A 24,336-nucleotide genomic window follows, 5' to 3' on the forward strand; every position below is an offset into this window, starting at 1 on the left:
TTTTCTTTGAGGTATAAGAAACTGTGGAATTTTTTCTTTATTTTCTTTTAAGTAGGCTCTACACCCAGCATGGAGCCCAACACGGAGCTTGAACTCACGACCCTGAGATCAAGACCTGAGCTGAGATCAAGAGTCAGATGCTTAACTGACTGAGCTACTCAGGTGCCCTGGAACTTTGGATTAAGTCAGCCCTAAATTAACAAATGAGTAACATGAGCCACAGGGAAGTTATGTGAGCTGCCCAGAAGCACAGAGGCACGTAGATGTGGACCAAAATTCAAAGCTCTGGAATCCCATTTTCATACCCTAGCAAATGTAATTTATTCTCATTATAATTCCTTCTTTACATATAGGAGGAGCTCTTGCTAAAATATTCTCAAAAACTACTAGAGGACTGCCTCATAGGGGAGTCCCAATACAGACATCGATTAAACTGAAATAGACATAATATGCCCTCTGCTTCTTATATTCCAGACAGTGTATTTCTTAAGACCTTTAAGACCATTAAGACCAACTCAGGTAGTGGTTATAGCAATAAAATGATTAGCTCAAGTGACTGCTACTACGTAATTCCCTATATGATTTGAAATGCAGGTCCCTACCATTTTAATAGGAAGATCTTGAATACTTAAAGTCATTTAGATTCTGAAGTTCATACTTTATTTTGCATATAAATTTATATTTATATAATGCTGTGAAGTAGATGACATCAGCACCTCCTCATCACCCCCCACGCCAGCATTATAAAGCTGGGGATTCCAAGTTCAAAGTAGCTTATAAACTTTTTTCCCAAAGGTCAGAAAGCTTGCAAATAAATGGCCAGCCTGAAACCCCATTCCAGATGTTCTGATAAATTATTGGGAATTCTGTTTTGTGAATGTTATGTAAAAGTTGGAAATTAGGTAAAATTGATTTAATGCAGGTTAGGTTTTACTCTATTACAAATTCCAATCTGTGTTCCTCAACAAGAACTTTGAGCCTGAGCAAAATAGTTGAGATATATAGAGAATGGAGAGTTTGATGTGATTGTAAATGTATATTCCTTTTAATAATTACACTTAACAGCTATGAATTTGAACTTTTCCCCCTTATTCTTAGACTATATAATACCCAATGTCCTCAACATGCTCATAACAATCTTTAAATTTCCAAATTAACACTAAGAAATAGCTTATGAGATGAGAAGCAAAATTAATGAATATCATTATAATTCTTCACCAAAAGACTAGGCATTCCATTTCCTTCATTACATGTGTTATCCTTTTGATTATAAAACACTCTCCATGTATTCATAATGGTATAGGATGTGAGAGTATGTATTAATGTCCTTATTTTTTAATAAAAATAATTGAAGCATAAGAGATTAAATGATTCGTCCATTATCAAAGGATTTAAAATGGCAAAGTCAAGACTATAAACTCCTGACACTCTTTCAATAATGATTTCATTTTTAATTACAAAGTAATTACAAAGGATTTTATTTTTATTCATTGCTTTAAAAAAAAACAGAATTATAATAATACAAAGTAGAAAGTGAATGCCCCTTCCTCATGACACTGGCTTTTCAGTTTCACCCTAGAAATGATCACTGTTTATTCTTCGATCTATCTATTTTGAATTGTAGCTGAAGACCCTGCTACTCTTTCCTTCAGTCCCACTTCCCTGAAATAACCAGTTTTACCTCCTCTGTCTTCTGCTTTAGTTATTTTTCTAGTGACTTTCATGACTCTATTGCAATATACTTCTCTTTCTTGCATAATAAACCTTTTTAAAAATGTTTATTGATTTCTCATTTTGAAAGATGAAGAATACAACATTTTTACCCATTATGTGTTTTTCCAGGTTCTAATTTCTGTCATTCATATCTTAAAATTAAAATCCTTTTGGCTAGAATTATAATTGTACGTATAATAAACTTGATATATTGTAACTTTCCACTATATGAAGTGAAAGTTTACTATCCTTTTTTTCCCCTATCATTTTTCCATCATTCCCTCTCCCAACTGTTGTTTGATTTGCCATGACTTTCACATTATCAGGCTTTGTAGCTTGTACATCCCTGCCACCACCCCCAATTAATTCTTCTGTGCTTTGTGGAAATTGCCTCTAAAAGTTGAAAACTCATAACAGGTCTTGACACACTATATATCACCAAATCAAGATGTGTACTTGGGCCACAGAGGTGACAGAATCTTATGCTATGAAAACACTTTACAAAACACAAGCACAAGTTTGCAAAGTTTCATGAGATCTTTAAAGACATTTCCCCTATGGATATACCCTGTATCTAGGGCTACATCTAGTGCCATTGATAAGAATTCTGATGCCAGTCTGATCATTCCTTTGTAAGCAAAAAATTCATCCCTTTGAAAGCTTTTAGTGATCTCTTTCATGTTTAATTATCTGGAGTTTCACCAAAGTGACTCTAGATGTGGGCTATCTACTTACTCTTAGCTCATCGATCTTTATGGTATACTGAAGTTCTTTTGGGCTAAAGAATTGTGTATATATGTACAAGTATGTAAAGTGGGTGTAAAAGACAGATGGGGGTTGTTTAATGTATGCCACAGAAGCAATGTTATGATAAAACCTGAGGACAGACCTCCAAAATTTGTGCAGCCACAAGACACTGCTTTCTAGTTATTTCATTAATATTTTAATATGAAATCACATTGGCCGAAGCTGTAACACTATGAAATGAAAATATAATGCTAATTTTTTAAAAATAGCCTGTTCCTTAAAGGCAAATAAACAAATCTATATGCAGTCAGTTATCATTTCTGCTTTCTGTTCATTTGATTCTTATTATTTTTTCTAGAAAATACTATACCTCTGTAATATGTGATATCATGTTAGTTTGGATGTAACTCTTCTATTTAACCAAGTGAACTTAAGAAACAAACAAACCACAATGTCACCTACTTAAGCTTAGTCTCATAGAAAAAGAATTTAGGAAACATTTTTTTTTTCTTGAGTAGTCTTTGATAATTTATACAAATGCTCTATTTTAAAAACTATTTTTGTTACCACTGTTATTAATTAGTTAATCCCGTGTTCTGAAAAATAATTGTAAACAGAACACATTATTTTAGATCTGAAATCTTTAGTTCCATAGTAAAGTCATGCTGGTAAATGAATAATACCTAATTATTTCAAGTTGGTAAGGAAATCTTCTTACTATGTCAGGTTCAAGGCATAGTCAACCAGTTCTTTGTGGTTCTTCTTTTCTGTGATAGTCCAACAGACCAGGCTACCTGCTCTAAGGAACCATCAGTAAATAGTACACCACTCAGCTGGGAGTATGATCTGGTGTGATTTACATGCTGGAGTCAAAAGCCAAATGGATTACATGTCTTATTGCTTTTAAACTGTTGTTTCTAATGGTTAATAAGATGTTCTGCACTATCCATATGAGTAAGTTATGTTCCTATCATTGATTTTTTATTTTCCAAGCCAAAAAATAGTTTAAGCTATGAATAACTTTGAAATACATGAAACAATATTACAGGATAGCTCTTTAATGTTTAAAATTATTACTCAGCATTTGTAGTGTTTAAAATATAGCCTATTTGCTTAAAGATAGCTATAAGATTCTCCCCAAACCAGACATTTTCTTATATGTATATATGAAAAGAGAAAAAAAATTGTAAACATAAAATATAACTTTATGTGTGTATCTAAGTAAATAATACATTTTATTTACGTAACACATATAGAGTATTATATAGTATTTAGGGATACAAACACTGTGTATGTGTGTATATATATATATATATAGAGAGAGAGAGAGAGGTAAAAACATATACTATATAGAATGAACATATTATATAATTACTAGAAAAATTACTAGAAAAATATTAACAGTTAATATCTTTAGTAAAATTGAGTGACCTTTATTATTTCAATTAGAGCTTTCTGTGTATGCTAAGATTTGAACATGTGTTACTTTTTAAAGTAGACTACACACACACACACACACACACAGTATAGCTTCTTTTTTCAAAGAACAACTTTTTGAAATATCAAATACCCCCTTTCACAGATCAGTCTGATTGTTTGCATAAACAGATTAAAGGCATGCGGAATTAATTTTCATAGAAAGGTATTTTGACTCAAAAATTTTTAAAGAACAAAGAGTTTTCAGGGATTTTTAAAGTTTAATTTTATCCCCCAAACCACATTTGGCTACCTAATTATAATGTGTTTCGAGGACAGTAGGTGATTTGGATGAAGAACTGTAGTTAAAGAAATAGGCAGCTATGAAATGCTTGAACATTTTAATGCTCTGAAATCCTTACATAATTTCCCAGAAACATTTGAATATGATCATTAGTCACATTTAAGTAGCCCACAATAGTTAAAAATATGGAATTAAGCACCAGTGAAAGTGGAAAAACACTACTGTTCTTTAATTACTAAATGATTTTAATTGCTGTTAGAATAATTAGCTATAACTTAAGCCATTCGTAGTTTTAAGCATCTCTAAGAGTCTGTTATGTGCAGCAGTTACTGAGCACACGTTATTTTCACTTTGGCCATCTATGACTTAAGGTGCCCATAATGCCAGTGTCACTGAAGCTTTCAAAGATGAAGCCACACACAGGGAGTGACGAGCAGGTATTCATGTGTCTGCTGCTTTCCATGGCTTCCCCCATTTGAAATAAAGTTAAATCTAAAAATTCATTAACAGGGTGGGACTTTGACAAAGACAGCAGGTTTGTCTTTAAGCTTTTAATTTGTTAATGACAAAAATGAAAGACTGCATTTATATTTTATGACAAATGATTTATGATAGAAAGAAAATTATTTTTGAAAATGTTTGGTTTCCAATGAATTTTTAAACATACCCTTCTAGCCAAAGAAGTTTTTAAATAAAATTGAACATTGGTGTAAGGTCACTCGAGATGTCTAACTTTGAGATGACGATTTTGGAAGCTGATTTTCTTACCAAACCTCATTGTTCTTACTTTCTATATCGCCTTCTTCCCATCCCAGCTTTTTACTAGTTTAGCTTGAATTCCTCCTACGTTGTGAGTCTTGCTACCTGTCACTGCCTTCTGTTATATGTTATATGTTCTCTATCTTCTATTTCATCCAAATTACCTTTCTCTTTACTCATCATCTCCCTAGTTTCTAGGAATGAAGTTTTTTGAAATAGTTATAAGAAACAAACAAAGCATGCAACATTAAATTGAAGACATTATGCTAAAATCATGGTATTGAAATTCATTCATGAAAAGTATGCTTCCCCTACTCACATTCTTCTGTGAGCTTTTTGCCTTGTTCTTCTGGGTACAACTTGTGACAAGGAATTCAAAGACCTGAAATAAGATGCCATTCTTTATGACCTGGGATTGACATACTTGTTATACCTAAGATTTATGTTCTATCTGTTTGAATAACACTATTTGCGTTAGTGATGATATGCCTACCTAGCTAGAGAGAGGGCATAAGAGAGAGAAACTATTTATATCTACCTATGTCTATACCCATGTATTTTTAGAATATCTTTTAGAATATATGAAGTGAAGCCAACAATACCACCATCAAATAAAACAGTGAAAACTTATCAAAAGCAAGCAAGACATAAGAAGTATATCTTCTAAAATATAATATGCAGAAATAGGATTTGAGAAATTTGTTATCTGATATAGTTCAATTACCTGTAGATTTATAACTTTGGCTTTTAAAAATATACCCCTTGAGCATCCGTGAAGTATTCGGCTCTATCTTAAGTATTTTTACACCCCCTAGCTATTACCCTTCGTGTAACATAGCTACTAGTTTCATAGCGAGCTAATTTAGGCTTAGCCTTTTTAAGACCTTTATTAAACTTGGACATCTAGTTACTATTACCAGTACATAAAACTGCCTATTAGAAAACATGAGGAATTATTTACTTCAGTAAAAAGTAGCCATCTGTTGCATATTACTAAAAAGTACTAAATATTAGCAACAACATTAAAAAGGCTTTAAAATCTCCCTCCCTTTATACTTCAGCATGCTTCTTGCCTTCTTTAAAAATATGTATCATAAACAGGTACCATTTAAACACCTAGAATCCATGTAATAATATATATAAAGAGAAGGATATCAGACAATATTTACAGGAAGTTAATGTCCCAGCAGAAGAAATAATGGACATACATCATAAATACTTTCTTAGAATGACATATCAGAAAGACTATAAACCCTGTATGAAATTTTGAGTAGTCTGGAACCATAGGCATCAATCCACTGATTAACATTATAAAGTCCATTAATGGTGGGTTGAATTGCACATATCACTACAGAAGCTGGTGCAGTGGTTCAGGATTTAAATCCTTGAAAGGATAAAAGAAAAATGTATCACAGGTGTTTTATGTGTTTGATGAGAAAATGGATAAAGGGGAGTGATGACAACATAAGGATCTATCTCTCAAATCATGTGAGTCTATTTAGAAATACAACTTACATCTACTGTAATTGACCTTATGAACATCATTAGAAACAGTTATGTATCCCTACTGAGCATCTGCCACATATTAGTCATTTGTCATATTTAAGCAAAGCAGTAAATAATGTCAAATTTCTAAACATATGTGTATATATATGCAAATACAGTTTATATTTGTTTGTGTATGTATAAAAGTGTATACATGTATAATGTGTGTACACATATATATATATATATATATGGACAGTGAGAGTTTTTAAAAAATCTTTTTAAATATATTTATGAATCATATTGCATATGTTTTTGCCTATATGCCAGTCTTCTACTTTGTATTAATTATCTATTGGGACTTAAAAAAATGAGTATTTATACCCAGAAGTGAAAACTGCTAGATCATATGGTAGTTTTATTTTTAATTTTTTCAGCAACCTCAGTACTGTTTTCCATAGTGGCTGCACCAATTTACATTTCCACCAACAGTGCATGAGGTTTCTTTTTCTCCACATCTTCACCTGCATTTGTCAAATGTCTTGTCTGTTTGATGATGGCCATTCTAACAGGTATGAGGGATATTTCACTGTGGTTTTAATTTGCATTTCCCTGATGATTAGTGATGTTGAGCATCTTTTCATGTACCTGTTGACCTTTGATAGACCTTCTTTGGAGAAATGTCTATTCAGATACTTTGCCCATTTTTTTAATGGGGTTATTTGTTTTGTTTGCTGTTGAGTTGTATGAGTACTTTATATATTTTGGATATTAATCTCTTATCAAATATATAGTTGGCAAATACTTTTTTCCCATTCAGTAGGTTGTCTTTTCACTTTGTTGATGGTTACTTTTGTTGTGCAGAAGGTACCTTATAATCCCACAATTCCACTTCTGGGAATATATCTAAAGGAAATGAAGACTAACTCCAAAATATATCTGCACCCCCATGTTTATAGCAGCATTATTTAAAATAGCCAAGACATAGAAACAACCTAAGTGCCTGCCCATCATTGGATGAATGGAGAAGAAGTTGTGGTATATACAATGGAATATACATCACTCCCCTTTATCCATATTCAGCCACAAAAAGTAAATTTTACCATTTGTGAAAACATGAATGGACTTGAGGGCATTATGCTAAGTAAAATAAGTCAGACAGAAAAAGACAAATACTGTATGATCTCACTTAATATATGAAATCTAAAGCAAACAAACTCATAGAAAGAGATCAGATTTGTGATTTCCAGAGGTAGAGGACAGGTGTGTGTGTGTGTGTGTGTGTGTGTATGTGTGTGTAGAGGCGGATTGGAAGAAAGTGATTAAAAGGTACTGACTTCCAGTTAAAAAATAAATAAGTCCTAGGGATTGAATGCACAACTTGATGACTATTGCTACACAGACATGGAATTTATAGGAAAGTTGTTAAGAGAGTAAATCCTAACAGTTCTCATCAGAAAGAGATTTTTTTTTCTTTTTTTCTTCTTTCTTTTCATTGTCTCTATATGAGAAGATGAATGTTAGCTGTACCTATGGTGGTAATTATTTCACATTATTTCACAATATATGTAGATCAAACCATCATGCCATATGCCTTAAACTTAAAAAAAAATGAAATAGATTAAAAGAATTATTAAATACAACAGCATATTTTTAAATGACTATTTATTATCTCCCCGTTTTGAGGGTCAAGGATCTTGGGAATGACTTAGCCATGTGGTTATGGCTCAGGTCTCTCTGAGGGGGTTGAAACCAAGCTGTTGGCTGAAGCTTTGGTCTCCCAAGTCTTAACTGGATTTGAGAGCTCTAGTTCCAAGCTCACTCACTTGGTTCTCGGAAGGCCTGAGTCGCTTGCCAAATAGGCCTCTCTACAGGACCCTTGACATGGTAACTGGCTTGCCACAGTGAGAGTGATCTGTGAGACAGAGAACCAGAGAACCAGAAAACCTCCAAGATGGAAGCCACGGTGTCTTTTATAGCCTTATCTCAGAAACGACACTCGATCACATCTACCGTATACCATTGGTCACACAGAGCACCTCTGGCAAAGTGTGGGAGATGGCTGCCCAAGGATGTGAATTCCAAGAGGGAGGGTTGGTTGGGAGCCATCTGGGAGGCTGACCACCACACTCTGAACATGGAACACCCCCAAGACCAGTGGTCATATGCTGTACCACAGTGTTCTCAATTTCCAGCAACATTTCTGGGCATAATAAAGAAGTGCTTCCTCTCTCCCTAATAACACAAACATATTTTGCTATCCCAGAATCTTAGAACAGATAGGCTCTCAAGAAAATCTTAGCTAATTCTCAGATTTTTTAAAAATGTTGTAATTGATGGGGGCCTGGGTGGCTCAGTCGTTAAGCGTCTGCCTTCGGCTCATGTCATGATCCCAGGGTCCTGGGATCGAGCCCCGCATCAGGCTCCCTGCTCAGCAAGGAACCTGCTTCTCCCTCTCCCCACTCCCCCTGCCTGTGTTCCCTCTCTCGCTGTGTCTCTCCCTGTCAAATAAATAAATGAAAATCTTAAAAAAAAATTAAAAAATGTTGTAATTGAAATAGGAAAGATGAAGTGAGTAGTACAATGTCACATAGCCCTTCTCGGACATTATCAGTGTTTCTTGATGCATTCCCAACATGTCTTCACAGCAGCATGTTGAAATTTATTATTTTGCCATTACTTAATCCTAATAATTCATAGATTCATGTAATATGAATTGGGACAAATTCATGAAATAATAGTTAACTGACTTCCTGAAGAACTTTTTACTCTTACAATTCTTGTGTTTGGTCATCTTTGTTTTAATCTTGGTTTATTTTAATAGCCACCTAAGTGGAGAGATGGGGCCCAGCCCTTGCTTTTTCCATCCCATTTTTGCACTCCCACTAGGGTTTGCCTTATAAAACTCAAATTTGACCTGATAGCGAAATAAGTCAATCAGAGAAAGACATGTATCATATGATCTCACTGATATGAGGAATTCTTTTTTAAACTTTTTTATTGTTATGTTAATTACCATACATTACATCATTAGTTTTTGATATAGTGTTCCATGATTCATTGTTTGCGCATAACACCCAGTGCTCCATGCAGAACGTGCCCTCCTCAATACCCATCACCAGGCCAACCCACCCTCCCACCCCCCTCCCCTCTAGAACCCTCAGTTTGTTTTTCAGAGTCCATCATCTCTCAAGGTTTGTCTCCCCCTCTGGTTTCCCCCCCTTCATTCTTCCCCTCCTGCTTTTTTTTTTCTTAACATATACTGCATTATTTGTTTCAGAGGTACAGATCTGTGATTCAACAGTCTTGCACAATTCACAGCACTCACCATAGCACATACCCTCCCCGGTGTCTATCACCCAGCCACCCCATCCCTCCCACCGCACCCCCCACTCCAGCAACCCTCAGTTTGTTTCCTGAGAGGGGGTGGGAGGGATGGGGTGGCTGGGTGATAGACACTGGGGAGGGTATGTGCTATGGTGAGTGCTGTGAGTTGTGTAAGATTGACAAATCACAGACCTGTACCTCTGAAACAAATAATACATTATATGTTAAAAAAAAAAAGAAGAAGAAGAAGATAGTAGGAAGGGAAAAATGAAGGGGAGGGAAATCGGAGGGGGAGATGAACCATGAGAGACTATGGATTCAGAGAAACAAACTGAGGGTTCTAGAGGGGAGGGGGGTGGGGGGGATGGGTTAGCCTGGTGATGGGTATTAAAGAGGGCACATATTGCATGGAGCACTGGGTGTTATACGCAAAAATGAATCATGGAACACTACATCAAAAACTAATGATGTAATGTATGGTGATTAACATAACATAATAAAAAAAATTTTGACCTGATAAATTTTCAATTTACATCTACAGTTTTTCTTTTTTCTTTTTTTTTTTTTTTTTAAGATTTTATTCATTTATTTGTGAGAGAGAATGAGAGACAGAGAGCATGCGAGGGAGGAGGGTCAGAGGGAGAAGCAGACTCCCCGCTGAGCAGGGAGCCCGATGCGGGACTCGATCCCAGGACTCCAGGATCATGACCTGAGCCGAAGGCAGTCGCTTAACCGACTGAGCCACCCAGGTGCCCAATTTATATCTACAGTTTTAAACGATGGACTTATCAGATCAGACACTCAGCACTAAACCCTAAAGTCTATGTAAATCTTTAGATCAAAGGCCTTGGTATTTATATAGGGAAAGAGGAAGAGAGAGAGAAAGAGAGGTGTTGAGAAACAGAAGAGGGTGAGAGAGAGAGCACATGTGTTTTCAAAGGACTCTACATGGAATACTTCTGTAGAGCTGATAGATTTCAATAGATGGTTCAGGAAGGCCCATTGTTTGAACAGGAACACTACAGAACAGGATGCATTCTACTGGGGAAAGTATAAAAAGCAGCTACAGGTAATGGAAAAAGTCTTTGTAAAAACTTACCTTAAGAGTTATTTACAGTTAATATTCCAAAGACAAGTGTCTGCATTTTATAGCAGGTCCAGGAAAGCACCAAGAATGTGAAATACTTTACTGTTTTTTTATTTATTTTTATTTTTTTTAGATTTTATTTATTTATTTGAGAGAGAGAGAGAGAACAAGCAGGGGACAGAGACAGAGAGAGAGGGAAAAGCAGACTCCCCGCTGAGCAGGGAGCCCGATGTGGGGCTCTGTCCCAGGACCCTGGGGTCATGACCCAAGCCGAAGGCAGATGCTTAACCCACTGAGCCACCCAGCTGCCCCTGTTTTTTAAACCATAGTGAAATTAAAGCATTTCATGCTGTAAGAATATACATGTGTGTGTGTGCATGCTGGAAATGTTATGTATGCATGTGAGGGGGGGGTGTTGCCTATCTGTACATATAAGCCAATTTCCTTGGATAAGGTTTCTATGAGAAAGAACTTGTGGAAAAAAATCCACTAACAAATTATATACATACTTGGAGATTGTTTTCTACCAGTTCTGAATGGAGAGGGTTAACAGGTGTAACAACCTCGAGGCTGGTATAACCAGGAAGCCATTACAGTAAATGAGGTAATAACATATTGCTGAGACTGGGTAAAGGGTAGCTTAGAAAGGATGAACTCAAGCTGGAGCCAGATCTAAATTAATTAACTCCAGCTACTCTCAAATTCTACTGTGAGAAAGCAATGGCTGAAGCTAGAGCTCAAACTGTACTTTATCACGTTGGAGGAAGAGCAAAATAGTACATATCTTGCTGTGACGTACTTTGGTCAAGTAGTGATATTAGATAACTCTGGGCCAAATATGATTTCTAATTATAGTTTTTATAATTATAATTTCTAGTTATAATTGCTTGAAAGCTTCTCTAATTAGAAAATTCACTTTGGAAATAAGTCCACAAACATTAAGATAGTTGCAAGATTTGCTTAAAATGGATAAGAAATGTTTGAAATAATGAGGCAGAGTGATCACTATTATATTCCTTTTACAAAGCCTTCTATTAATAATTACTTTTTGGCTTCTTCAGAATTTCCAAAGTATGAAATAAATGGACTATCTCTTAGATCTGTGATGGAGGAGGAAATAAATTCTTAGATTCTCAGGGTGTTAACTCTTTCTACACTCTACATGAAGTGAAAAAGTAGGAGATTCAAAACTTATCTACTTTATCATCAGACATACTTTCCATTCTGGGGATGGCTTTGCAGAGCTATGAAAAACTGTTCCCAGTCATACAGAAGTGAATAATAAAGTTTTATCTAGAGGAAGAGATTGATTGTACATTGACTCAACAATTACAAATTCTTTTTCTGTTGAGTCCCTCCCTAATGCGTGGTTTGATCCTCTGATGAACATTTCCTCACCATTGGTGTTCAATAAAGTCATGAATTCACTGATGCGATTTAACTTTCACTGCTGCAAGCTATATATAAATAGTTCTAGAAAAAGCCATATGAATACACTAGGTTAGAAAGAACTACAAAGGCATTTATCCAAATCTCTCTGGCCCTCGTTGATCCTGGAAGCCCTTTAATTCCTCCAAACCACACCTGACCTTCTCCTCATATTGGTGTTACCACAGCAGTAACAGCACATTTTCTACACAATTTTTATTTTTATTTTTTTTAAGATTTTATTTATTTATTTGAGATAGAGAGAGAGAGAATCTGAAGCAGACTCCATGCTGAGTCCAGAGCCCGTGCTGGGCTTGATCCCACGATCCGGAGATCATGACCTGAGCCAAAACCTAGAGTCGGATGCTTACTTAACCGACTGAGCCACCCAGACGCCGTGCCACACAATTTTTAAATCCCTGAATTTACCTTAGCCTTTTCTAAGCCTTTTGAAGGTGAGATTCAAGCTCTTTCATGTCAACACTCTCAACTTTTCTCCTTTCAGATTATCTTGAACAAAAGAAGGCATCGAGCTGACAAGCTCAGCCCTCTAACAAATCCTTAGTAACCAAAAGGGATTGATAATTCTGATTAAATCATGATGACTGATGATCAAATTTTGCTTCTCCTCAGCTTTCTGAGGCTTCATAAGTGATTGGAAATACCTGGACAAAAGTGAGGAGAACTAGTTTCACTGACACTTTTCTAAGTTGGGTGTAGGTTTGGTAACTGTGTAACAAAATATATTACAGATGGGTGCAAAGGTCTTCTTCCCACTGGGGTACAGTATACACACTGGGATGCTCCATCTTAGTGCACAATGGTGCTGGTGCAGACACCCAACCAGACGGGAGACAGCCAGCATGAGGAGGCATCTCTGGTAGCTTTGTGGGCATCGGACATCAGGCAACAACTGGGTTACGATGGGACACAGCAATGGTAGAGTTCAAGAAGATGCCACAAGGTGTCCATGAACAGCTGAGGCCTCAGTATGCAAACACATTAAAGAGGATTGAATTAGAAAGGGTTTGATCAACCCACACACCCACACACACATGCACACACGTACACACACATGGGACGCCGACGGACTTAGGCAGTGAATGTCCTTCCTCCTTTCCTTCCTCTTGGCAGGGTGTCTTGCATAGTTTGCACTCAATAAACGTTGGTTGACTTGAAGGTGTGCTCAAGACACTCTGTTCAACCAAAGAATTTTATCCCTTTCCATTTTCTAGACCTTTATCTGTATATTTATTCAGATAGAAAGATTTGACATTATTTGTTATAATTTAAAATTTATCCCCAAATGTTAAAAAAAAATAAAATTGCCCCATTTATTTTAAAAAGTGAAATAACACTTAAACAAAATAGGTGTTTGCGCTATCGAAACGAGAAAGCATTGTGTCCTCGTTCTAAAGCTTGATACTTTGTCAGAGGTGCCCAAGGCTGCTCGGTCGCCAAGCTCCTTCTTGATTCAGAAGCTCTCTGCAGAGTCAGGCTGCCATTAGACACCAAAGGCTGAATTCAGCTTCACAGAAAAGACGAAGTGGTGACCGAGGTTAGAGTTATCTCCTAAATTGGTGTAACTGAAACTCTCTCATATTCCCAGAGTGTGCCTTCTGTCTCCCTTAATAGACTAAACATATGTGTCTTTTCAATCACTTAGGAAAAGATGTTATGAAATAACTATAGTCATAAATGGGCCATAGATGGTTTTAACATAATATCATAATCCATTCATAATTTCTAATTGACTTTCAAATGCATCCCAGTTAGCTAAGATATTTATTTTTAATGACATACTATCCAGTAAAGGTCATAGAAGAAATCATGGATAGTTTCTGTTCAATGTTACAAAAATAACATTATGGTCATCTATTTGGTTTTCCAAAGAATAATAATGTGTTTCTCCCTCTAATTTAAAGTTTTTAGTTGTATTACATTCTTATTAGCCAAATGAAAGGAGAATGCTATTTTTCAATGGCATTGCGTGCCATGTTCACTTTAAAGTTATGTTATTTTCTTTCTCTACAGGGGTATTATTTGTTCTAGACTGACAATCATTTATTATGATCAGCGTCCCCTTTGGATGTGGTGCTGGGATCTCATTTTGCATGTCTGCAAAATGTCACTACCATCATTAGGTTAGAGCCTGTCCAATGAAATTGATCGATGTAATTTTTTTAAAAGGAGATGAAATATTTGTTCTTTTACTGACTAGATTGGTTGCTTTATTTTAGTGATTTGTTTGGTCTATATACTTCATTTCATAGCTCTCTCTCTTAAGAACTTATGGTATTTGAGTTAGATTTTTGTCTGGTAATAATCAATATTTTAATAATTATAAAATATATTTTTACATTTACTTAATAGCATCCTTTAGTAGTTGAATGTTCAAACACATAAATGCAATACTACATTCTCTAAACGAAGGCAGTGTTCTCTACTACCTTTGAGTTACATACCTCTTGAGAGTCTAATGAAAAGCCATGGGTACCCCCTCAACATTGTGGGGACACAATCAGGAAGCCCCCTTGCAGTGCTAGGAAGAAATTATAGTGATGTCTTAATAATTCTGTTTCATGTTTATTTGCATCTGGTTGAGAATGCAGAGTTCTCTGCTTCCCTTAATCATTTACTTGCTGGTAAGGGTTCAAGTCCCTCCTCAGAACAGAACCTGAAGAACCTTAATCATTTACTTGCTGGTAAGGGTTCAAGTCCCTCCTCAGAACAGAACCTGAAGAACCTATGTCAGCTATTACCAGCTCCTGGGTACAGCCTTACACTTAGGAGAAAAAGTCACCGATTCTAAAGCAACTGAAAACATAGCCACCTCTAACTGAAGCTTTTACTCTTATGATAGCAGACATGAAAAAGAATGGAAAGAAAGAGCAGCAGAAGAAGTTAGAGCAACTTTCTGGAATAGAGAAGTGTTTCTAGCTTTACCAAGATTCCTAGAATCCACCTCCCCCTACCTGCACACACACACAAGCCTATCTTAAAATTCACAAAAATGTGGAATGAATTCTCTCTGTCTCCATGAGTGTCTAGTATTTGAGATAGAAAGTATCAATGCTTCTCTTTCTGGTACTTGGCATAATCTTACTTGGGCTACATAATAGGGATAAATTACAGAATCTTGTTTGCCCAAGAAGAATGTTTTGGAAGAAACTCTTAAGAAAAATGTCCTTATCAAAAGAAGGGAGATATTAATTCATTCTTATCATTCACTACAAATTCCACTTAAATATTATATGTTCAATGTGATAAACAATCAAAAGGCCACAATTCAAACACTTGATATCCTCTCAGTATCTTTATTCCCCGTCCCCAAAGTGGTTTTGCCAGGACAAAAGTAATACATGCAGTTCCGCATAACTGATCATTTTACTTGCTCTTCTCTTTCAAACATATTAGCTGTATTTGTTTCAACAAAGACTTACTGAAAGGGATTCTGTCCTGAAATGATTATATTTCATAGTCATATGCCTCTTTCACTTAGCTCTACTTTTTTTCATTGAGCCAAAAATATTTTTCAAGATTCACCAGCACCCTCAGTCTACTGATTCTCTTTTCCCAAAGCACCAATCATTATTTTTTCCCTGCAACTTTTAATATCTTAAGTTTTTTACTTGAACATCACATTTCAGTAGCATCATGTCTTCTATCAACTTCCAAATCAAGTCAGATAATTATCTAAGCACTCGGCTCTCATGTTATGTCTTAATTATCTAGATATTTGCTGGGTATGTGTGGGTGTAAATTTTCTCGTGCTTGCTTTTGTTTTTTAAATATAAGAAAACGTTACGTTTGCTTTAGTCACCTGGGGTGCCCCTTCACAGGCTGGTGAATGTCCCCTGTATCCCAGGTCATAGATCTTATCCATCCTCAGTGCTACAGCTCAATAACCTGAGTTCAAAACTGTGTTTCCCTTCCAGTTTTCATGAAAATCCAAATGTATCATGAAAATTAATATTTTTGCAACCTAAATAATTTGAGGAGGTAACAAATGACCATTTGCCATCTTTCTGGCTTGCAACTTTTGTTCTGCTTTATTTTTTTATTTTTCTTTCTGTGTTCTAGGCCTCCTCCCTTCATCTCCTATCCCTCCCTAACCTCTGCCCTTTGCTGAAAATCAGGGCCCTCTGCAAAACCTACCCTCCTTCACAAACTCAGCTGCTTTGCAAATGGGAGGAGATGCCCATGGGGCTCTCTGTTCCTTCATGTGCTTCTTTGGAGATTCAGATTCTTAGATGGTGATGAAGTTTATAAATTACGAGTTTTCAAATCCTAAGAATGATGGCAAGTGGCATTTTTGAAAGAATATCATTGTAACACGTATTTGTTTTTTACTGGCAAAGCAACACTGTTACATGCATGTCATGTCTTCATTTTGGACCTCAAGTGACTTGTACACTAGCTAAGGCCTAACCTTGCAAGTGTCAGATCTTAATGATAATAAATAGATTTTAAGTCTTATAGGAAAAGCTTGTGAGTATTCAGCATTTTGCTACCCCCTCTAGTGCGCTCTCTCTCTCACTCTCTCTCTCTCTTTCTCTCTCTCACACACACACACTCTCTCTCTTTCTCTCTCAAATAAATAGATAAAATCTTAAGAAGAAAAGGGGGGTGCCTGGGTGACTCAGTAGGTTAAGTGACTGCTTTCGGCTCAGGTCATGATCCTGGAGTCCCAGGAAAGAGTCCAGCATCAGGCTCCCTGCTCAGTGGGGATTCTGGTTCTCCTTCTGACCCTACCCCCTCTTGTGCACTCTCGCTCTCTCACTCTCTCTCAAATAAATAAATAAAATCTTTTTTAAAAATCAGCATTTTTAACTAGTTACAATTACATATATGCCTACTGAATTTATCTGATTTTACCTGTTCATATAATGTATTCATGTCTTCAAGTATGATCTTTTGAGGTAAATACTTGACTAGGACATATATATATATATCTATAAATATCTGTATATGTTGATATGTCTATATATATCAACATATCTATTTATATACACATATATACACATACCCACATACATACATATATGTCACCATATCACTATATATGTTATATAGATTTATAGATATATTTACACATATATACACATACACACACATACATATCTACATACATACATTATGTCAATTTAATTAAACAGTGTCTTAAAGATGATTAATTTGTCATCCCACCAAAAAGATATCACATTTAATATCATTATTTCCAAGAAACAGACTCCCAATTTTTTTAGCAAAGACTTCTCCATCCAAAGATAATAAATTATGGAAATCTAGACCCACCATAGGTATTTCTGATTGGAACACAAATAAACAACTTCCTCACTTAAAAATATTACCCTATTAGAACATTTCATTTCTGTATTTTAATCTCTGATTCACTATACTAGTATGTTTTGAATATAATTATTTTTATCTAGATCTATGATAAAAATATTTTTTTAATCCAGTAAAATATTTTCAAGGAATTTGTGCTAAAGATAAATAATGGCTAAAGAAAAGAATAATAAGTGCTTTGAGATGGAAATAGGTTTTTTTAACAAAACTTGATGAAGTAAATATTTTATAGTTATTTACATTCTGTTTAGTTATGTGCCAAACAGAGAAAGCAGAAGTATAGCTGAAATATTGTGTTCCTCAGAAAAGTGAGAACCCAATCAAATTACTTAAATCTGCATACTCCTAGGCTTAACAAAAATAATTTTAAACTCACAGCAAAGTTGAAAAGATAGTGCACAGAGTTTGCTTATGTGTGATTACCTAGCTTGTTCTGTAATGTAACATTAATTTTAATTACCTAATTCTCTAATTGTTTAATATGTAGAGGTAATCCAAATAAAATAACCAAAAAAAGCCTTTTTGGAAGAAAAATGTGAAAGCATTATTTCAAGACAAACTGTAGGTAAGACACCAGGATAGCTCCAATATATAAAGAAAGTGAGTATAGTAAATCAGGGTAAAATGGGATGGGTAGTGAGTTACATAAACCGGAGATCATAAAGCTAATGTGTGTTAATTTTATCGTTGGTTCTGTGGATTACTATTTCACTCAACAGAGTTATTTCTTGCTTACAATTCACTTTTTAAAAAATTAGTCAAATGTGTATATTTATTAAAGCAAACTATAGTAAATGTATAATTTTCTGAACTTTGGAGTTCAACTAGGAAACATGGAATGATTTTGCAAACTGTGTTTCTATGCAAAACAAGAGTATTTCACCTTCACAAATCTGTGATTCTAGGTAGGCAGATCACATAATGTATGCTGTATTTCCAACCCACAAGAATAGAGATGTATTGGCCCAACTTCCCCTAAAGTTAATTGCAATTTTGTTAGTAAACCATGAAAGTTATGATAATCTAAATGCATAAATATTAGACATTTAAGTATATCAACAAGTCAAGTTCTGACTACTTTTGAAAGAAGTCTATGAAATTCTTGCCTGGGACTTATAAAAATAAAGCTACTACTTATAATGAAAAGGACAAAAAAAAAACAGTAAAAAATAAGATAGAATATTCTTGGGTTAAGTATTTAATTTCTGCCTATGCAATAATTGTTATTACTTAGTTTTTCCTTTTATTGGAAGCTGAAGCTGAATATCTAAAGAAGTTAGGAGATACTTCTGTGATTTATATAATGTATGGTGATTAACATAATAAAATAAAATAAAAAAGAAGAGGCAAAAGAATACCAAAGACAAAAAAAAAAATTACAACTGAAGACTTTGATCAAGTGTAGAAACCTCTCAGTCTAACATGAAGCACTTTGGAAGTTTGATGGGTTGCTGTGAGATGCTGGTTCTTATTTTCTTTGTGAAGTAGGACAGTCAAGGGACATACTGCAATTCACAGGTAAAATTAATAAAGAATCTTCCTTGGGAGTGACTGAGCATGTATAAAAATTGATATTGTGAGTAATAAAAATTAGTTACTTTTTTCTTATCGAAGTGGCAATGATTTTAAGAATCTGGTATTGCTGAGCATGTGGAGAAATGTTCAGACAAAACAGAATAAGTATGAATAAGTAATGCCAAATACTTAAAGCCTAATTAACAGTAAGAACAAAGGCTTGGAGCTGTGATAGAGAATTGTACGTCCAGGTAAAATCAGCATGATTGGAAATCAGGATTTTTATAAGAGCACAGTGATAAATAGTACATAGTAGAACAGAATTGAGACAATTCCTGACACTATGAAAATTATAATTTAATAAGCAATTTAAAGTTTTTTTAAAGCAGGCAAATGAATTAGTTGGTAAAATTGTGTCTTTGGAAGATATTTCTAAAAATGAATTATTAGTGGCATTCCTGGAATTAAACTGGACAAAAGCTAGGAGACTTTTGCAATTGGCCAAATATGAGGTGTGGAAATCAAGTGCACTTAATGGCAATGAAAACGAAAAATAATAAAAAGGAACAGATAAGAGGGATCATGTAAAATAGAATCCTTAGCAGCTGGTGGTTAATGGGATATATAACTGAAGCTAAATTATGATGAAAAACATACCAGACTCATTTTGATGTGTTCATGCCAAATAATAGAGCTTAATGGTAAGGAACTCAAGATCATGAGTCTGCCATTTGCATGAGGGGGGCATAGTAGAGTCCGTGAAAATTTGTCTTGACTGAATTTTTTCAGACCATTGATGATCAAATTATGAACTGACACAAAATTTCACACCAATATGAAATATCTGTCTATCTGTCCATCTGTCCATCCATCCATCCATCAATCTAGCACAGAGAAATCTACCATGAGGACAACTTACTTGCCTTTTCTGAGTACGGTTAAATACTTTTGAATTGTTTAAAAATACAGCACGTCGGTCTATTTAGTATATGTACATAAGTGAACACTATGTAACTATTTAAGTAGTTATTTTCAGACTTTATTTATGATTCTGAAAGATTTTGTATTTAAAACACATTGGAACTCTAAGGAGAATCTTGGTACTCTAGTTTCTGTAATGAGATTCCCTTAATCAAATTATTTAATAGCACTGAGGTGGTTGAGATGAAAAGGTTTTTCCCCTTAGTTTATAATGCAGGTATTTATTAAGATAAGTTTCTATCTCATTATTACAGTAAATGCGTGAATATCAACATTTCTCTCGTCCCTCTGTTCTCAAAGCACATAGCATACTATTTTGCAAACTTTTGGTTTCGTGTCTTTCCCCAGATTGCAGGAAAAAATAATCAGTCCTGGCTATTTCTCTGTCATTATTTATGGAAATGTATAATCCTTTCACTGAGGAATTAAGTGGGGAAAGCTACTTTACACCAGTAGTAGATAAAAGCAGCTGAGTAGGAATTGGTATTATTCATTATCAAGTTTTTGTTGTTGTTGTGGTCTGGTCTTTCTCTGAACCTGGCCTTGCTCTTACTTTACTGAAATTGTATACCAACAACAGGGAGATGGCTGATATGGGAGAGGCTAAAAAGTTCAGTCTGCTGGGAGAGGGATTCATTTCAGCCCATCAGTGCGGTTATTCTGCTAAGTGGTGACATAATCCCAAATTCACATTCCCAAGAGATTGACTCTCAGGATCTCTCCCATTTGCTGACTTTACTGCAAAAGAATGCCAGCTTCTGCCATAATTGAGGAAAAAGGTTTTCAGGCCAGATTATCATTTCTGAAATGGATCACATAACATATCTAAAAGTGTTAGTATAAGCCCAACCTTCTGCCTGGAGATTGTCTTCTTTGCAAATAAATAAATAGATTTTTTTTTTTTTAATCCTGTTTTGTAAGGGTACCATATATTGGGCTTTTCTTTTTAATTCCAATAATTCTGGTTTTCTAAAAGAAAACACCTTAGGCAAAAGAGCATCCTGGATCAACATTTAATACAGGGGAAAAAGAGAAAAAACTAGAAACAATACGGTTATTGGAACAATATGGAAACTATATGGTTAGTACTGAATGATCTGCAATCACTAAAAATATGGGCTAAAGCTCCGAATATGCTTCATTACGTCAGAAAGACTCCATGACATGTTAAGGGAATAAATCAAAGTGAAGTAGAAGATCTAGAATGTTGACCTGTGGGACAGATGGTATATACACGCATGCACATACATGCAAGTATTCACATATATGTGAACCATTTGTATGTGATACATTTGGTATATATGTATGTATGTATATAGTTACTTCTAAAGGAACAAGAATAGATTTTAATTTTATTTCATAACCTTTGGAAATATTTAATTATTTCAGCCTGACCTATACTTTTCAAAATGTAATGAAAATTTTTTCTATAGTGTCTTCTGCAAACTAAAACTTTTCTTTTTCTTTTTTTAAAGATTTTATTTATTTGACAGAGAGAGACTCAGTGAGAGAAGGAACACAAGCAGGGGAAGTGGGAGAGGGAGAAGCAGGCTCCCCGCTGAGCAGGGAGCCCGATGCGGGGCTCCATCCCAAGACCCTGGGATCATGACCTGAGCCAAAGGCAGATGCTTAAGGACTGAGCCACCCAGGTGCCCCAAACTAAAATTTCTTTATGTACATATTAAGACATACATTTAATGCACTATATATTTTATGTTGACTTTACCCAATTTTGATGCATATTGAGTATATTCTGCTAAATACTATGTGCATTCAATTCATACCTCTAAACCACTAAGTAATGTTAGCAACAAATAGAAGCCAGGGTACTGAAGGCTAGGTAATGATGGGAAATACTTGATAGGAAGCTCCACAAAGGAGACTTAAGACTAGCCAAGGTTCGACTGTATCTTTCAGATATTTGCAGTGGGTGAAAACCCAAAACACATTTGGTCAAGTTCTCTATTTCAAGATAAACTTTGCCCATATGTTTTTGATTCATTTACATGTAATTCACTGAACTGACATTCTGAATGAGTTATTTGATGCATAAGGAGATTTTTGTGCCATAATTATATGTGATACATACAATATAATGCATAATAATTTAGAGCAGAACTTGTATTTTTTCATGTTGCAGATTCCAAGCACATGTTCCTTCCTGATGATTCACTGTGCTTGAACTGAGGTGTCGAGTGACTCATTGAGTCAACCTATGGTTGAGATTTATATTACTGCATTGTTTGTCCTTTTTTTTTTTCTTAAAAAAAAAAAGCAGTTTTTCCATGCCTCAGTTTCCGTGATTGTCAAATTAGCACAATAATCTTTATTAAATTTACCGTGGTCATTTAGCAGAACCTATAAAATGTATTAACATGCTTGCAAATAATAATAATTAGTTCCTAGAATTTGTAACTTTTTTTTTTCAATGTGATAGATAGTACAGTTTAAATATGCACTTGGAAATATAGTGAAACTCCAGTTCCCTGTATTATCTTCTTCAATCTAAAGCATAGGCTTGCTAGAAATTTCATGACCTATGAACCCTCTCTCAGAAAATTTATGGATATTCAGTTGTATTCGTAGTGGTTGTAGTGCTAAAAAATGAAATGAAATTTCACATTTTACTCCCTATTTCTCACTAGCCTTTCAAGCCTCACACAGTGAAGCCTACTTGGGGAAATAAAATTGTATTATCTTTCTCACCTATTTAAAATGTGAGATGCAATTCAAATGATTCTTTTGTTTGCTGTATATAATTAGACCATGTTTTCTTTATTTGTAAACACAGATTTGACTTACACTTTTTCTGTGGTTCCTGTGGTATAATTTTTGTATACAACTCTAAATCCACCTGGAATTTATTTTACTGTGTGGAATAATGTGAAGATATAGTTGTCTCATTTCAGTGTGTAGGGACAAAGTATTTCATTTGCATTTGCAAGTTTTTATGTTTAGTATGCTAGTTAAAGTGGCAATTATTTCCCTACATGCATGTTCCTCCTGGATTTGACATACTGTTGCTAAAAATTCTCACTTTCAGATTTGTAGTTGGATATTAAGAAGCAGTATCCCTGAGATGAATCCGTTAGAAAGTTCCTGAATCATTAAATGAAGGCAAAAGAGAAAAAGATACTAAAATGCAAAAAGCCTCAAACTAAGGTAAAACTACATTATGATAAATCAAACTTGCTAAATATGCATTATAGTCAAAATATTATATAGTAGTTTGTTTTCAAAGGACTGATTTCTAATGGTTAATGGCAGAAAAAAGATCTTCAAACAAATAATTTCAGTCTTAATATGGTATTGGAAATGTTATAAATGCTAATTTCTAAAGATATCAGTGTTCTGAATTGGAAACTAAATCACTAGCATCACTATTTCAAGGTTATATATTAAATTTGAAGCAGAGACCATCTGCTTACGCTTTGACTTGAAAAAAAAAAAGATACATTAAATAAATTCTAATACCTGGAGATGTGTGCCGCTGAGTTAACAGTGTGTGTATGATTCCTCGGAATTCATGAGGTAGACAGGATATCTATGCCTTTTGAGAACACAGAAATACAACTCTTCTTTAGGGCAAACAGGGCTTTTATTGGAAGGGTATTGGGGTAGCCCTCCAAGTTATCTGTTTCTGCCCTCTTGTTAGCATCATTCTATCAGATCAGGGTGGTTCCAGGAACTTGAAATGTCTCTGTCTGTGCTCCCTAGTTTGAGGTATCTTGGGAGAAGAGTTCTGATGGACCAAGCTTGAGTCACGCTCCCACCCCCAATCCCCATGACCAGTGAGTTGGTTAGTCCCACTCACCCAGTAATAATTACAACTAATGCTTACTTCAGCCAGGCACTGTGAAAATCACTGCATATGGATTATTTCCATTATTATGATGGTTTCGGGAGTTGGATGGGTGGGCAAAATAAATAAAATACATTACATGCATACCTACTAACAATTTTTTAAAAAGCTGGAGCATATATCTCCATTCAATAATCCCTGATTCCCAGAGATTTCATAGTCTCATTTTGAAAAAAGCTAAAAATTTTGCCCAGGCTATGTATCACTGCCCCTTCAGGTCTCTCTAGAACTAACTTGACCAAAGAATTTCTAGGTTGAGTAAGAAAAGAGTCCAAACAGAAGTAAAATTCTGAGTATATAGGGTTGTCTAAATCACCTGATGCTTTGCAAAGGAGGAATTTCACTTTAAGTAGGATGGCT

This window comes from Mirounga leonina, unplaced genomic scaffold (assembly GCF_011800145.1).
Source record: "Mirounga leonina isolate KUSES-001 unplaced genomic scaffold, KU_Mleo_1.0 Mir_175, whole genome shotgun sequence".
Classification (NCBI taxonomy): domain Eukaryota; kingdom Metazoa; phylum Chordata; class Mammalia; order Carnivora; family Phocidae; genus Mirounga; species Mirounga leonina.